Source organism: Ambystoma mexicanum, chromosome 5q (genome assembly GCF_040938575.1).
Source record: "Ambystoma mexicanum isolate Mex_15411 chromosome 5q, UKY_AmexF1_1, whole genome shotgun sequence".
In the NCBI taxonomy this organism is placed as follows: Eukaryota; Metazoa; Chordata; class Amphibia; order Caudata; family Ambystomatidae; genus Ambystoma; species Ambystoma mexicanum.
The window spans coordinates 944,756,835-944,774,438 of NC_090933.1; positions in this window are offsets into that span (position 1 = coordinate 944,756,835).

A 17,604-nucleotide genomic window follows, 5' to 3' on the forward strand; every position below is an offset into this window, starting at 1 on the left:
ACGCCTGACGTAGATAACCTACAGTGACTGACAAGGTAAGAGTGGTGTGGGCGAGGAGTACAGCTATTACTGTACTCCAGTAAAACACCACCACTCTTATTACCTAATATGATATTTCTACCTGCATTCCATATTTTGCATTTAGCCTAACTGTGTAAGTTAGACATGTGTTTCTTCTAACTAACCATACTAAAAACTATCAAATTCTGCATACTCACCTGCAAACTCTGAACTGAACACAACCATACCTCTACCGTACCACAACCCGCATGCACTTCACAACACCCAACCAAGCATAAAACCAAACCATGCACAATCATACCTCAACACCACATGACGGCTACCAACCGAAAATGCACCAATGTTCAGTGACCGGTTTCTCTGAACTGAAGTTGCCAACAATACATCAAAGCTCTCTTGCTCTTTTCCCTCTCTATCCCACTAACAACCCCACGTCCCAACACTCCTTACATTACAGATCTGCCAGTGTGCCAAGACACTACACCAGTGGCAACAGTGTGCGGTACAAGATCTCATAACATTAACATCATTTGCCAGTTTTTCCATCAAATGCCCAGCTTCTTCCACCATATGCTCATGCACCTCTATGTAAGACTGTGCCCTTCTACTATACAGAATACCCTCATACCTTTAACTGACAAGTTCTAGTCCATATATACAGGTACTGGCAGACACATCACTATAGACCATGTTCGTGAGTAATGGGTTAATGACAGGCATCGTTTAATCTTTCTCATTTCAAAATGTTCTTCATGTGTGTTTGTATCATTTTCAGCTGAGTTGTTCTGCCGTTTTATATATTAGGGTAGCGTTCCGGCCCGTTCCGGGTACTTTTTCGTGATAAATTGTAGATTTGAGGCAGTAATGGGTTAATGACAGCATATTGGGGCACCTTTCTCCTTTCAAAATGTTCTTCGTGTGTCGTAGCGTTATATTGCAAACAGATTCTACTTCGATCCTAGCCTCACATTGGAAACTGCCTACCTTGTTCACAGCCTCACACTATAAATTGGTTTTATGCTGCTATGTTTCATAGATAATGGACCTCATCCTGTTACTAGCACAACATGGAAGACACATTTTTTGCCACCCATGGCCTCGCATAGCTAAATGCTTCTATGTTGCTTATAGCCAGGAATGAAAAATTGATTTAAGACTGTTTAAACCCTTGCATAGCTAAACTGACTGCTTGCTATACCTGCCACCAATTGACCCATTGTCATACTTAGCCCTGATCCAAATCTGACATCTTAATACTTGTGACTCACGTCCTGCCCTACTACACTGCCCACTAGTGCTAGCTCACCGGATATCAGGGACATGCCAGGGTTAAATCCAAAACAAGTGCTACATGCCCTCTTAAGCCTCACTTTAGCTATGGGCAAAGTATTACTGGTGTCCAACACCACCCAGCCGACTGTATCTCTCCCACAAATATTGCTGCTGACTAGCTGCAACTCTCCTTCCTCTAACACTACCTCTAAAGCTACAACCTTCCCCGTTCATAACATACCCTCTGGCCTATCTACACTTAACTACAACAATAAGGATACAGAAACTTCGGTCTTTGCTATCGATCAGAGAAATGACAGACTTAGAAATAGGACAACAAATGTCCTATTTCACCAAAATTATAGGCTAGCCTCTCACCCCGTGGACAACCAAAATCGTACCCGCATCACTGCTATTAATCCATCTGATGAAACTAGAAACACCCATTTGAATCAGACTAAGAAAAACAAACCACTCAGGCATAGGTCGAACCAGCCCTCATTCACAACTGAAACCAAACCCATCTGCGACAAAGATGGCAACACATCTGTACAAATTAAAGGCGCTTTTATTAATGCTAGATCAATCTTAGCACATGCCCTAGACATTTCTCACTTCATTACTACCAATGACTTTGACTTTATTACCATAACGGAAACTTGGCTGCACCCTGCAGCAGGCCCGTCATTAGCTCTTGCCCTACCGGACAGTTAAGCAATCATTAGAAAGGATAGAAATAGCACGAAGGGAGGAGGCATTGCCTTTATCTTCAAATCTAAGCTCAACATTAGAGAAATTCCTGACGCTCCTTTCATATCAGGTGAACTTCTGTCTACCAAGATCACCATCTCGGCCTTGGACTCACTAATTTTGCATCTTATTTATAGGCCTCCAGGTCCTATCTCCTCCTTTGACGATGACATTGCCGCCCTTCTAACAGCCAATATAAAACCAACTTCCAAAGTTATCATCCTTAGAGATTTCAACATAGGACTCCATGACAGCTCTGACGCACAAGCCTCCATCTTAGCCAACACCATCGAAACACAAGGTTTCACCCTACGATCTTCGGGACCAACTCATTCCAAAGGTTGCATGCTTGATTGGCTTGCTAACCATAATTACACCACACACATATCAAACAATGATCCTTGCCCATGGCCTGACCATAACACTATACTATTCTCAGTAAATACCAACACACCCACTAGCACACCTATTCCCATGGCACCTGCGATACAAGCACGTAACATGCGCAACATTACGCCCGGCAACATACTCTCCCTGATCTCACGGCTCACCGCACACACTGAAAACTTAGTCGACCCTTCCTCCTTGGTAACCACCTACAACCAAGCGATGGAAGCAGCGTTAGATGCGGTGGCCCCTATGGGTTATTTCAGAGGTAAACCTAAAGCACATCTTAATCAATGGTTCACCCCTGCTGAACTTAAAGACCTACGTAGTAAAAAAGAAATGCAGAAAATAACTAGAGAAAAAAAAACTCAATCATTAATAAACAACAGTTCACCTGATAAGCTTCTGACTACAGAAAAGCCACCCATCAAGCCAAAATTAATGCGTATAACTTCCGCATAGAGAATGCTAATTCTAGCTCCAAAGAGCTCTTCTCAGTTTTAAGAGAATTAGAAGCACCTTCTCAGGCCCCAGACCTATACATCAAAGACCAAGTCTGGTGTGAAAACAAACTTAAGGCCCTTATGGACAAAAATTCCTTCACTCCAACTCAAAATCAATAAAAAAAAGTTGAAACTCAATACTCCTCTGCAACCCACAATCGAACATAACTTATCCAAACCATTCGCAAAGTTCAAGTTTGCCCCCATTACGATAGACAAGACTACTAAAATTATAAAAGGCCTCAAACCTTCACGCTGCCAAGGTAATATCTGTCCAGCGACATTTATCAAAGATTGGACAGACAAGCTGACACCTTTCATTACCCCACTCATAAACAATTAATTCGCCTCCAAAAAAGTACCGGACAACCTCAAGAAAGCTTGGGTATTGCCCTTACTGAAAAAAAACGACCTTAGACCCTTCCATACCAACTAATTACCGGCCAATCACAACGGTATCTTTCCTGCTAAGAATTCTTGATAGGGTCGCCTATGTCCAAATTAAAAAATATCTAGAAACACACCACCTGCTGGTCCTCCGACAATCAGGTTTACGCCCAGCCCATGGCACGGAAACGGCCTTGGTAGACCATAAAATCTCAAATGGATCAGATAAGAGACAGAGATGACCTAGCCATCCTCCTCCTCCTGGACTTCTCGGCGGCATTTGATCTTGTGAATCACAATATCTTATGCTGTCACCTAGCTAGCGACGCCAACTTTTCAAATAACGCAATAGATTTGATTAAATCATTCCTTTCAAATCGAACGATGAGTCTTCTCCCCCACAGCAGCAGCTATCCCTACCCCAGTCACTTGTGGAGTGCCCCAGGGATCATGCGTGTCCCCTACCATGTATAACGCATTCACAAAACCTGATAAATAGACAATTTGGGTGTCACATACACAAACTATGCTAACGACACCCAAATACTAACCAATAACACAGGGTTTACAATACCGATGCTAAAGCAATAAATTCGATCTATCACACTATCCAAGCCTGGATGGCACAGAACGAGCTATGTCTTAATGACGACAAGACCGAGATCCTGATTTTGGGCAGCCAAACAAAACTAAAGAGTCTCTCACTGTCATACCAATCCTTCTACATAGATGGAAACCTCAACATGACCGCCAAAGAAGTTAAGACCTTAGGAGTCTATCATGACCCCTCACTCACCCTCTCCCGGCAAGTTAATGCCATCACCTCAGCATCATTTTATACAGCCAAACTCATTACGGCTTGCAGACCATATCTCACTGAAGAGAATCGTATCACTATGGCAAGAGCACTAATCCTTTCTAGGATTGACTATTGCAATGCCATCTTTGCAGGTTCCTCATATTAAAACATTAAGAAACTCCAAATTGTGCAGAACAACACTATTAGAGCAGCACTCAATATCCCTAAGTCGGAACATATTACCACTTTCAGGAGAAACATTCATTGGCTACAAGTGAGAGACCAAATTGAATTTAAAGTACTTACGCTCACGCACAAATGTCTTTCTAACACTGCCCCTCGCTACTTGTCCAGTTTGGTAACCAAAAACCAGTCAGCCAGACCTATCCGCTCAGCATATCTTGGGCTACTGACTAAGCCTAGATACCAAAGAGCAGGTGGCTCTAGCTTGTCTACTATTGCTGCCAACTACTAGAACACCTTGCCACCGGAACTAAGGATGGATCCATCTCTACTATCCGTTCGCAAAAAACGAAAAACCGGGCTCTTTAAAGAGGACACCAAGCTGTACCCTCCTCACCAATAAGTAACCAGACTTACCTAGCGGACTGACCTTTGCTACACTGCACCTAACTCTGTTATCTTACTATTAGGTGTAATTCCTCGCAGAACGAAACGGCAATTACCTTGCACAACGCACTGCATAACGCTCTAATCATCCAGTACATCTAAGTATGGCCTGTAACCACCTTCTTAAGTTCATATTACCTGTAACCATATTTCTAAGCCTGCACAACCTGTAACCCTATTCTTAAGAATACTTGACCTGTAACCTGATTTGTATGCCTGTTTGTCTGGTAACCATATTCTTAAGCCTGCATAACCTGTACCCAAATTCTTAAGTTTGCATAACCTGTAACCATTTTCTTAAGCTATGTGCCCAGATACCTGAGGGTAAGGCGCGCATTACAAATGCAATAAATAAATAAAATGTGTGTTGGCCTCATTTTCAGGTGAGTTTTGATATATTAGGGTAGCATTCCGGCCCGTTCCGGGGGTTCCATGTGTTAAAATCACAGCAAATATTGCCGTTTACACAAAAAATTGCGTCAAAAAGGCTGTGGTTTTGCCGCTGCAATCCATGTAATGAATGCAGGCGACACCCCCGCAAACCCTGCTCCCATTAAATGGCATAATGAGGTACACCTTTGCCAGGTCAAACCACAACATTTTTTCCACAATTTGTGCAGACAACTTTTTTGCTGCAATTTTATTACTGCAGACCATTCGGGTACTTGTTTTGCTGCCGTTTTATACATTAGGGTAGGATTCTGGAGCGGTCTGGGTACTTTTTCCTGATAAAATGTAGATTTTAGGCAGTGATGGGTTAATGATAGCATATTGGTGCACCTTTCTCATTTCAAAATATTCTTCATGTGTGTTTGCAACATTTTCAGGTGAGTCTCGCTACAGTTTTATATATTAGGGTAGTGTTCCGGGTACCTTTTTGTGATAAAATGTAGATTTTGGGCTGAAATGGGTTAATGCCATGATATTGGTGCACCTTTCTCATTTCAAAATGTTCTTCATGTGAGTTTGCCTCATTTTTAGGTGAGTTTTGCTGCCTTTTTGTACATTAGGGTAGGGTTCCGGAGCGTTCCAGGTACTTTTTCTTGATAAAATGTAGATTTAGGGCAGTAATGGGTTAATGACAGCATATTGGTGCACCTTTCTCATTTCAAAATGTTCTTCATGTGTGTTTGCATCATTTTCAGGTGAGTTTCGCTGCCGTTTTATACATTAGGGTAGGATTCTGGAGCGGTCTGTGTACTTTTTCCTGATAAAATGTAGATTTTGGGTAGTAATGGGTTAATGACAGCATATTGGTGCACCTTTCTCATTTCAAAATGTTCTTCATGTGTGTTTGCTTCATTTTAAGGTGAGTTTGGCTGACGTTTTAAATATCAGGGTAGCGTTCAGTCCCATTCTGGGTACCTTTTCGAGATACAATGTAGATTCTGGGCAGTAATGGGTTAATGACAGCATATTGGTGCACCTTTCTCATTTCAAAATGTTCTTCATGTGTGTTTGCATAATTTTCATGTGAGTTTCGCTGCCGTTTTATACATTAGGGTAGGATTCCGGAGCGGTCTGGGTACTTTTTCCTGATAAAATGTAGATTTTGGGCAGTAATGGGTTAATGACAGCATACTGGCGCACCTTTCTCTAGGGTAGAGGTTCCGCAGCGTTCCAGGTACTTTTTCTTGATAAAATGTAGATTTTGGGCAGTAATGGGTTAATGACAGCATATTGGTGCACCTTTCTCATTTCAAAATGTTCTTCATGTGTGTTTGCCTCATTTTTAGGTGAGTTTCGCTGTTGTTTTATATATTAGGGTAGCGTTCCGGCCCGTTCCGTGGACTTTTTCGTGATAAAATGTTGATTTTGGGCAGTAATGAGCTAATGACAGCATATTGGTGTACCTTTCTCATTTCAAAATGTTCTTCATGTGTGTTTGCAACATTTTCAGGTGAGTTTTGCTGCCGTTTTATATATTAGGGTAGCGTTCCGGCCCGTTCCGTGTACTTTTTCGTGCTACAATGTAGATTTTGGGCAGTAATGGGTTAATTACAGCATATTGGTGCACCATTCTCATTTCAAAATGTTCTTCATGTGTGCTTACATCATTTTAAGGTGATTTTGGCTGACGTTTTATATATTAGGTTAACGTTCTGGTCGGTTCCGGGTACTTTTTTGTGATAAATGTCGATTTTTGGGCAGTAATGGGTTAATGACAGCATATTGGTGCACCTTTCTCATTTCAAAATGTTCTTTATGTGTGTTTGCCTCATTTTAAGGTGAGTTTTGCTGACGTTTTATTAATCAGGGTAGCGTTCAGTCCCGTCTGGGTACCTTTTCGAGATACAATGTAGATTTTGGGCAGTAATGGGTTAATGACAGCATATTGGTGCACCTTTCTCATTTCAAAATGTTCTTCATGTGTGTTTGCATCATTTTCTGGTGGGTTTGCTGCCGTTTTATACATTAGGGTAGGATTCTGGAGCGGTCCGGATACTTTTTCCTGATAAAATGTAGATTATGGGCAGTAATGGGTTAATGACAGCATACTGGTGTACCTTTCTCATTTCAAAATGTTCTTCATGTGTGTTTGCATAATTTTCAGGTGAGTTTCGCTGCCGTTTTATACATTAGGGTAGGATTCTGGAGCGGTCTGTGTACTTTTTCCTGATAAAATGTAGATTTTGGGTAGTAATGGGTTAATGACAGCATACTGGTGCACCTTTCTCATTTCAAAATGTTCTTCATGTGTGTTTGCCTCATTTTCAGGTGAGTTTCGCTGCCGTTTTATACATTAGGGTAGGGTTCCGGAGCGTTCCAGGTACTTTTTCTTGATGAAATGTAGATTTTGGGAAGTAATGGGTTAACAACAGGATATTGGTGCCCCTTTCTCATTTCAAAATGTTCTTCATGTGTGTTTGCCTAATTTTTAGGTGAGTTTGGCTGACGTTTTATATATCAGGGTAGCGTTCAGTCCCGTTCTGGGTACCTTTTCAAGATACAATGTAGATTTTGGGCAGTAATGGGTTAATGACAGCATATTGGTGCACCTTTCTCATTTCAAAATGTTCTTCATGTGTGTTTGCCTCATTTTTAGGTGAGTTTCGCTGCCGTTTTGTACATTAGGGTAGGGCTCTGGAGCGTTCCAGGTACTTTTTCTTGATAAAATGCAGATTTAGGGCAGTAATAGGTTAATGACAGCATATTGGTGCACCTTTCTCATTTCAAAATGTTCTTCATGTGTGTTTGCCTCATTTTAAGGTGAGTTTGGCTGACGTTTTATATATCAGGGTAGCGTTCAGTCCCGTTCTGGGTACCTTTTCAAGATACAATGTAGATTTTGGGCAGTAATGGGTTAATGACAGCATATTGGTGCACCTTTCTCATTTCAAAATGTTCCTCATGTGTGTTTGCCTCATTTTCAGGTGAGTTTCGTTGCCGTTTTATACATTAGGGTAGGGTTCCGGAGCGTTCAAGGTACTTTTTCTTGATAAAATGTACATTTTGGGCAGTAATGGGTTAATGACAGCATATTGGTGCACCTTTCTCATTTCAAAATGTTCTTCATGTGTGTTTGAATCATTTTCAGGGGCGTTGTGCTGCCGTTTTATATATTAGGGTAGCGTTCCGGCCCGTTCTGTGTACTTTTTCGTGATACAATGTAGATTTTGGGCAGTAATGGGTTACTGACAGCATATTGGTACACCTTTCTCATTTCAAAATATTCTTCATGTGTGTTTGCCTCATTTTAAGGTGAGTTTGGCTGACGTTTTATATATTAGGGTACCGTTCTGGTCCGTTCCGGGTACTTTTTCGTGATAAATGTAGATTTTGGGCAGTAATGGCTTAATGACAGCATATTGGTGCACCTTTCTCATTTCAAAATATTCTTCATGTGTGTTTGCCTCATTTTAAGGTGAGTTTTGCTGACGTTTTATACATTAGGGTAGGATTCTGGAGCGGTCCGGATACTTTTTCCTGATAAAATGTAGATTTTGGGCAGTAATGGGTTAATGACAGCATACTGGCGCACCTTTCTCTAGGGTAGAGGTTCCGCAGCGTTCCAGGTACTTTTTCTTGATAAAATGTAGATTTTGGGCAGTAATGGGTTAATGACAGCATATTGGTGCACCTTTCTCATTTCAAAATGTTCTTCATGTGTGTTTGCCTCATTTTTAGGTGAGTTTCGCTGTTGTTTTATATATTAGGGTAGCGTTCCGGCCCGTTCCGTGGACTTTTTCGTGATAAAATGTTGATTTTGGGCAGTAATGAGCTAATGACAGCATATTGGTGCACCTTTCTCATTTCAAAATGTTCTTCATGTGTGTTTGCAACATTTTCAGGTGAGTTTTGCTGCCGTTTTATATATTAGGGTAGCGTTCCGGCCCGTTCCGTGTACTTTTTCGTGCTACAATGTAGATTTTGGGCAGTAATGGGTTAATTACAGCATATTGGTGCACCATTCCCATTTCAAAATGTTCTTCATGTGTGCTTACATCATTTTAAGGTGATTTTGGCTGACGTTTTATATATTAGGTTAACGTTCTGGTCGGTTCCGGGTACTTTTTTGTGATAAATGTCGATTTTTGGGCAGTAATGGGTTAATGACAGCATATTGGTGCACCTTTCTCATTTCAAAATGTTCTTTATGTGTGTTTGCCTCATTTTAAGGTGAGTTTTGCTGACGTTTTATTAATCAGGGTAGCGTTCAGTCCCGTCTGGGTACCTTTTCGAGATACAATGTAGATTTTGGGCAGTAATGGGTTAATGACAGCATATTGGTGCACCTTTCTCATTTCAAAATGTTCTTCATGTGTGTTTGCATCATTTTCTGGTGGGTTTGCTGCCGTTTTATACATTAGGGTAGGATTCTGGAGCGGTCCGGATACTTTTTCCTGATAAAATGTAGATTATGGGCAGTAATGGGTTAATGACAGCATACTGGTGTACCTTTCTCATTTCAAAATGTTCTTCATGTGTGTTTGCATAATTTTCAGGTGAGTTTCGCTGCCGTTTTATACATTAGGGTAGGATTCTGGAGCGGTCTGTGTACTTTTTCCTGATAAAATGTAGATTTTGGGTAGTAATGGGTTAATGACAGCATACTGGTGCACCTTTCTCATTTCAAAATGTTCTTCATGTGTGTTTGCCTCATTTTCAGGTGAGTTTCGCTGCCGTTTTATACATTAGGGTAGGGTTCCGGAGCGTTCCAGGTACTTTTTCTTGATGAAATGTAGATTTTGGGAAGTAATGGGTTAACAACAGGATATTGGTGCCCCTTTCTCATTTCAAAATGTTCTTCATGTGTGTTTGCCTAATTTTTAGGTGAGTTTGGCTGACGTTTTATATATCAGGGTAGCGTTCAGTCCCGTTCTGGGTACCTTTTCAAGATACAATGTAGATTTTGGGCAGTAATGGGTTAATGACAGCATATTGGTGCACCTTTCTCATTTCAAAATGTTCTTCATGTGTGTTTGCCTCATTTTTAGGTGAGTTTCGCTGCCGTTTTGTACATTAGGGTAGGGCTCTGGAGCGTTCCAGGTACTTTTTCTTGATAAAATGTAGATTTAGGGCAGTAATAGGTTAATGACAGCATATTGGTGCACCTTTCTCATTTCAAAATGTTCTTCATGTGTGTTTGCCTCATTTTAAGGTGAGTTTGGCTGACGTTTTATATATCAGGGTAGCGTTCAGTCCCGTTCTGGGTACCTTTTCAAGATACAATGTAGATTTTGGGCAGTAATGGGTTAATGACAGCATATTGGTGCACCTTTCTCATTTCAAAATGTTCCTCATGTGTGTTTGCCTCATTTTCAGGTGAGTTTCGTTGCCGTTTTATACATTAGGGTAGGGTTCCGGAGCGTTCAAGGTACTTTTTCTTGATAAAATGTACATTTTGGGCAGTAATGGGTTAATGACAGCATATTGGTGCACCTTTCTCATTTCAAAATGTTCCTCATGTGTGTTTGCCTCATTTTCAGGTGAGTTTCGTTGCCGTTTTATACATTAGGGTAGGGTTCCGGAGCGTTCAAGGTACTTTTTCTTGATAAAATGTACATTTTGGGCAGTAATGGGTTACTGACAGCATATTGGTACACCTTTCTCATTTCAAAATATTCTTCATGTGTGTTTGCCTCATTTTAAGGTGAGTTTGGCTGACGTTTTATATATTAGGGTACCGTTCTGGTCCGTTCCGGGTACTTTTTCGTGATAAATGTAGATTTTGGGCAGTAATGGCTTAATGACAGCATATTGGTGCACCTTTCTCATTTCAAAATATTCTTCATGTGTGTTTGCCTCATTTTAAGGTGAGTTTTGCTGACGTTTTATACATTAGGGTAGGATTCTGGAGCGGTCCGGATACTTTTTCCTGATAAAATGTAGATTTTGGGCAGTAATGAGTAATGACCGCATACTGGTGCACCTTTCTCATTTCAAAATGTTCTTCATGTGTGTTTGCATAATTTTCAGGTGAGTTTCGCTGCCGTTTTATACATTAGGGTAGGATTCTGGAGCGGTCTGAGTACTTTTTCCTGATAAAATGTAGATTTTGGGCAGTAATGGGTTAATGACAGCACACTGGCGCACCTTTCTCATTTCAAAATGTTCTTCATGTGTGTTTGCCTCATTTTCAGTTGAGTTTCGCTGCCGTTTTATACATTAGGGTAGGGTTCCGGAGAGTTCCAGGTACTTTTTCTTGATAAAATGTAGATTTTGGGCAGTAATGGGTTAATGACAGCATATTGGTGCACCTTTCTCATTTCAAAATGTTCTTCATGTGTGTTTGCCTCATTTTAAGGTGAGTTTGGCTGATGTTTTATATATCAGGGTAGCGTTGCGTCCCGTTCTGCGTACCTTTTCGAGATACAATGTAGATTTTGGGCAGTAATGGGTTAATGACAGCATATTGGTGCACCTTTCTCATTTCAAAATGTTCTTCATGTGTGTTTGCATCATTTTCAGTTGAGTTTCGCTGCCGTTTTATACATTAGGGTAGGGTTGCGGAGCGTTCCAGGTACTTTTTCTTGATAAAATGTAGATTTTGGGCAGTAATGGGTTAACTACAGCATATTGGTGCACCTTTCTCATTTCAAAATGTTCTTCATGTGTGTTTGCCTCATTTTTAGGTGAGTTTTGCTGCCGTTTTATATATTAGGGTAGGGTTCCGGAGCGTTCCAGGTACTTTTTCTTGATAAAATGTTTATTTGGGCAGTAATGGGTTAATGACAGCATATTGGTGCACCTTTCTCATTTCAAAATGTTCTTCATGTGTGTTTGCCTCATTTTAAGGTGAGTTTGGCTGATGTTTTATATATCAGGGTAGCGTTTAGTCCCGTTCTGCGTACCTTTTCGAGATACAATGTAGATTTTGGGCAGTAATGGGTTAATGACAGCATATTGGTGCACCTTTCTCATTTCAAAATGTTCTTCATGTGTGTTTGCCTCATTTTAAGGTGAGTTTGGCTGATGTTTTATATATCAGGGTAGCGTTGAGTCCCGTTCTGCGTACCTTTTCGAGATACAATGTAGATTTTGGGCAGTAATGGGTTAATGACAGCATATTGGTGCACCTTTCTCATTTCAAAATGTTCTTCATGTGTGTTTGCATCATTTTCAGTTGAGTTTCGCTGCCGTTTTATACATTAGGGTAGGGTTCCGGAGCGTTCCAGGTACTTTTTCTTGATAAAATGTAGATTTTGGGCAGTAATGGGTTAACGACAGCATATTGGTGCACCTTTCTCATTTCAAAATGTTCTTCATGTGTGTTTGCATCATTTGCAGGTGAGTTTCGCTGCCGTTTTATATATTAGGGTAGGATTCCGGATCGAACCGGGTACTTTTTCCTGATAAAATGTAGATTTTGGGGAGTAATGGATTTATGGCAGCATATTGGTGCACCTTTCTCATTTCAAAATGTTCTTCATGTGTGTTTGCATTATTTTCAGGTGGTTTTGCTGCCGTTTTATATATTAAGGTAGCGTTCCGTCCCGTTCCGTGTACTTTTTTGTGATACAATGTAGATTTTGGGCATTAATGGGTTAATGACAGCATATTGGTGCACCTTTCTCATTTCAAAATGTTCTTCATGTGTGTTTGCATCATTTTTAGGTGAGTTCCGCTGCCGTTTTATACATTAGGATTCTGGAGCTGTCTGGATACTTTTTTCTGATAAAATGTCGATTTTGGGTAGTAATGGGTTAATGACAGCATACTGGTGCACCTTTCTCATTTCAACATGTTCTTCATGTGTGTTTGCCTCATTTCCAGGTGAGTTTTGCTGCTCTTTTATATATCAGGGTAGCGTTCTGGCCCGTTTCGTGTACTTTTTCGTGATAAAATGTAGATTTTGGGCAGTAATGAGTTAATGACAGCATATTGGGGCACCTTTCTCATTTCAAAATGTTCCTCATGTGTGTTTGCATTATTTTCAGGTGAGTTTTGCTGCCGTTTTATATATTAAGGTAGCGTTCCGGCCCGTTCCATGTACTTTTTTGTGATAAAATGTAGATTTTGGGCATTAATGGGTTAATGACAGCATATTGGTGCACCTTTCTCATTTCAAAATGTTCTTCATGTGTGTTTGCATCATTTTCAGGTGAGTTTTGCTGCCGTTTTATACATTAGGGTTGGGTTCCGGAGCGTTCCATGTACTTTTTCTTGATAAAATGTAGATTTTGGGCAGTAATGGGTTAATGACAGCATATTGGTGCACCTTTCTCATTTCAAAATGTTCTTCATGTGTGTTTGCCTCATTTTTAGGTGAGTTTCGCTGCTGTTTTATATATTAGGGTCGCGTTCCGGCCCGTTCCGTGTACTTTTTCATGATAAAATGTAGATTTTGTGCAGTAATGGGTTAATGACGGCATACTGGTGCACCTTTCTCATTTCAAAATGTTCTTCATGTGTGTTTGCAACATTTTCAGGTGAGTTTTGCTGCCGTTTTATATGTTAGGGTACCGTTCTGGTCCGTTCCGGGTACTTTTTCGTGATAAATGTAGATTTTGGGCAGTAATGGGTTAATGACAGCATATTGGTGCACCTTTCTCATTTCAAAATGTTCTTCATGTGTGTTTGCCTCATTTTAAGGACAGGGTAGCGTTCAGTCCCGTTCTGGGTACCTTTTCGAGATACAATGTAGATTTTGGGCAGTAATGGGTTAATGGGACAGCATATTGGTGCACCTTTCTCATTTCAAAATGTTCTTCATGTGTGTTTGCCTCATTTTTAGGTGAGTTTCGCTGCTGTTTTATATATTAGGGTAGCATTCCGGCCCGTTCCGTGTACTTTATTGTGATAAAATGTTGATTTTGGCCAGAAATGAGCTAATGACAGCATATTGGTGTACCTTTCTCATTTCAAAATGTTCTTCATGTGTGTTTGCAACATTTGCAGGTGAGTTTTGCTGCCGTTTTATATATTAGGGTAGCGTTCCGGCCCGTTCCGTGTACTTTTTCGTGATACAATGTAGATTTTGGGCAGTAATGGGTTAGTGACAGCATATTGGTGCACCTTTCTCATTTCAAAATGTTCTTTATGTGTGTTTGCATCATTTTCAGGTGAGTTTCGCTGCCGTTTTATATATTAGGGTAGGATTCCGGATCGGTCCGAGTACTTTTTCCTGATAAAATGTAGGTTTTGGGCAGTAATGGGTTAATGACAGCATACCGGCGCACCTGTCTCATTTCAAAATGTTCCTCATGTGTGTTTGCATAATTTTCAGGTGAGTTTCGCTGCCGTTTTATACATTAGGGTAGGATTCCGGAGCGGTCTGGGTACTTTTTCCTGATAAAATGTAGATTTTGTGCAGTAATGGGTTAATGACAGCATACTGGCGCACCTTTCTCATTTCAAAATGTTCTTCATGTGTGGTTGCCTCATTTTTAGGTGAGTTTCACTGCTGTTTATATATTAGGGTAGCGTTCCAGCCCGTTCCGTGTACTTTTTCATGATAAAATGTTGATTTTGGGAAGTAATGAGCTAATGACAGCATATTGGTGCACCTTTCTCATTTCAAAATGTTCTTCATGTGTTTTTGCAACATTTTCAGGTGAGTTTTGCTGCCGTTTTATATATTAGGGTAGCGTTCCGGCCCGTTCCGTGTACTTTTTCGTGATACAATGTAGATTTCAGGCAGTAATGGGTTAATGACAGCATATTGGTGCACCTTTCTCATTTCAAAATGTTCTTCATGTGTGTTTGCCTCATTTAAAGGTGAGTTTGGCTGACGTTTTATGTATTAGGGAACCGTTCTGGTCCGTTCCGGGTACTTTTTCGTGATAAATGTAGATTTTTGGCAGTAATGGGTTAATGACAGCATATTGGTGCACCTTTCTCATTTCAAAATGTTCTTCATGTGTGTTTGCCTCATTTTTAGGTGAGTTTTGCTGCTGTTTTATGTATTAGGGTAGAGTTCCGGCCCGTTCCGTGTACTTTTTCGTGATAAAATGTATATTTTGGGCAGTAATGGGTTAATGACAGCATACTGGTGCACCTTTCTCGTTTCAAAATGTTCTTCATGTGTGTTTACATCATTTTAAGGTGATTTTGACTGACGTTTTATATATTAGGGTACCGTTCTGGTCGGTTCCGGGTACTTTTTTGTGATAAATGTCGATTTTGGGCAGTAATGGGTTAATGACAGCACATTGGTGCACCTTTCTCATTTCAAAATGTTCTTCATGTGTGTTTGCCTCATTTTAAGGTGAGTTTTGCTGACGTTTTACATATCAGGGTAGCGTTCAGTCCCGTTCTGGGTACCTTTTCGAGATACAATGTTGATTTTGGGTAGTAATGGGTTAATGACAGCCTATTGGTGCACCTTTCTCATTTCAAAATGTTCTTCATGTGTGTTTGCATCATTTTCAGGTGAATTTGCTGCCGTTTTATACATTAGGGTAGGATTCTGGAGCGGTCCGGATACTTTTTCCTGATAAAATGTAGATTATGGGCAGTAATGGCTTAATGACAGCATACTGGTGTACCTTTCTCATTTCAAAATGTTCTTCATGTGTGTTTGCATAATTTTCAGGTGAGTTTCGCTGCCGTTTTATACATTACGGTAGGATTCTGGAGCGGTCTGTGTACTTTTTCCTGATAAAATGTAGATTTTGGGTAGTAATGGGTTAATGACAGCATACTGGTGCACCTTTCTCATTTCAAAATGTTCTTCATGTGTGTTTGCCTCATTTTCAGGTGAGTTTCGCTGCCGTTTTAGACATTAGGGTAGGGTTCCGGAGCGTTCCAGGTACTTTTTCTTGATAAAATGTAGATTTTGGGCAGTAATGGGTTAACGACAGCATATTGGTGCACCTTTCTCATTTCAAAATGTTCTTCATGTGTGTTTGCCTAATTGTTAGGTGAGTTTCGCTGCCGTTTTATATATCAGGGTAGCGTTCAGGCCCACTCCAGGTACCTTTTCTTGATAAAATGTAGATTTTGGGCAGTAATGGGTTAATGACAGCATATTGGTGCACCTTTCTCATTTCAAAATGTTCTTCATGTGTGTTTGCCTCATTTTTAGGTGAGTTTTGCTGCCTTTTTGTACATTAGGGTAGGGTTCCGGAGCGTTCCAGGTACTTTTTCTTGATAAAATGTAGAGTAGATTTAGGGCAGTAATGGGTTAATGACAGCATATTGGTGCACCTTTCTCATTTCAAAATGTTCTTCATGTGTGTTTGCATCATTTTCAGGTGAGTTTCGCTGCCGTTTTATACATTAGGTTAGGATTCTGGAGCGGTATGTGTACTTTTTCCTGATAAAATGTAGATTTTGGGTAGTAACGGGTTAATGACAGCATATTGGTGCACCTTTCTCATTTCAAAATGTTCTTCATGTGTGTTTGCCTCATTTTAAGGTGAGTTTGGCTGACATTTTAAATATCAGGGTAGCGTTCAGTCCCATTCTGGGTACCTTTTCGAGATACAATGTAGATTTTGGGCAGTAATGGGTTAATGACAGCATATTGATGAACCTTTCTCATTTCAAAATGTTCTTCATGTGTGTTTGCATCATTTTCAGGTGAGTTTCGCTGCCCTTTTATACATTAGGCTAGGATTCTGGAGCGGTCCGGATACTTTTTCCTGATAAAATGTAGATTTTGGGCAGTAATGGGTTAATGACAGCATACTGGTGCACCTTTCTCATTTCAAAATGTTCTTCATGTGTGTTTGCATAATTTTCAGGTGAGTTTCGCTGCCGTTTTATACATTACGGTAGGATTCTGGAGCGGTCTGTGTACTTTCTCCTGATAAAATGTAGATTTTGGGTAGTAATGGGTTAATGACAGCATACTGGTGCACCTTTATCATTTCAAAATGTTCTTCATGTGTGTTTGCCTCATTTTCAGGTGAGTTTTGCTGCCGTTTTATACATTAGGGTAGGGTTCCGGAGCATTCCAGGTACTTTTTCTTGATAAAATGTAGATTTTGGGCAGTAATGGGTTAACGAGAGCATATTGGTGCACCTTTCTCATTTCAAAATGTTCTTCATGTGTGTTTGCCAAATTTTTAGGTGAGTTTCACTGCCGTTTTATATATCAGGGTAGCGTTCAGGCCTACTCCAGGTACCTTTTCTTGATAAAATGTAGATTTTGGGCAGTAACGGGTTAATGACAGCATATTGGTGCACCTTTCTCATTTCAAAATGTTCTTCATGTGTGTTTGCCTCATTTTTAGGTGAGTTTTGCTGCCTTTTTGTACATTAGGGTAGGGTTCCGGAGCGTTCCAGGTACTTTTTCTTGATAAAATGTAGATTTAGGGCAGTAATGGGTTAATGACAGCATATTGGTGCTCCTTTCTCATTTCAAAATGTTCTTCATGTGTGTTTGCCTCATTTTAAGGTGAGTTTGGCTGACATTTTAAATATCAGGGTAGCGTTCAGTCCCATTCTGGGTACCTTTTCGAGATA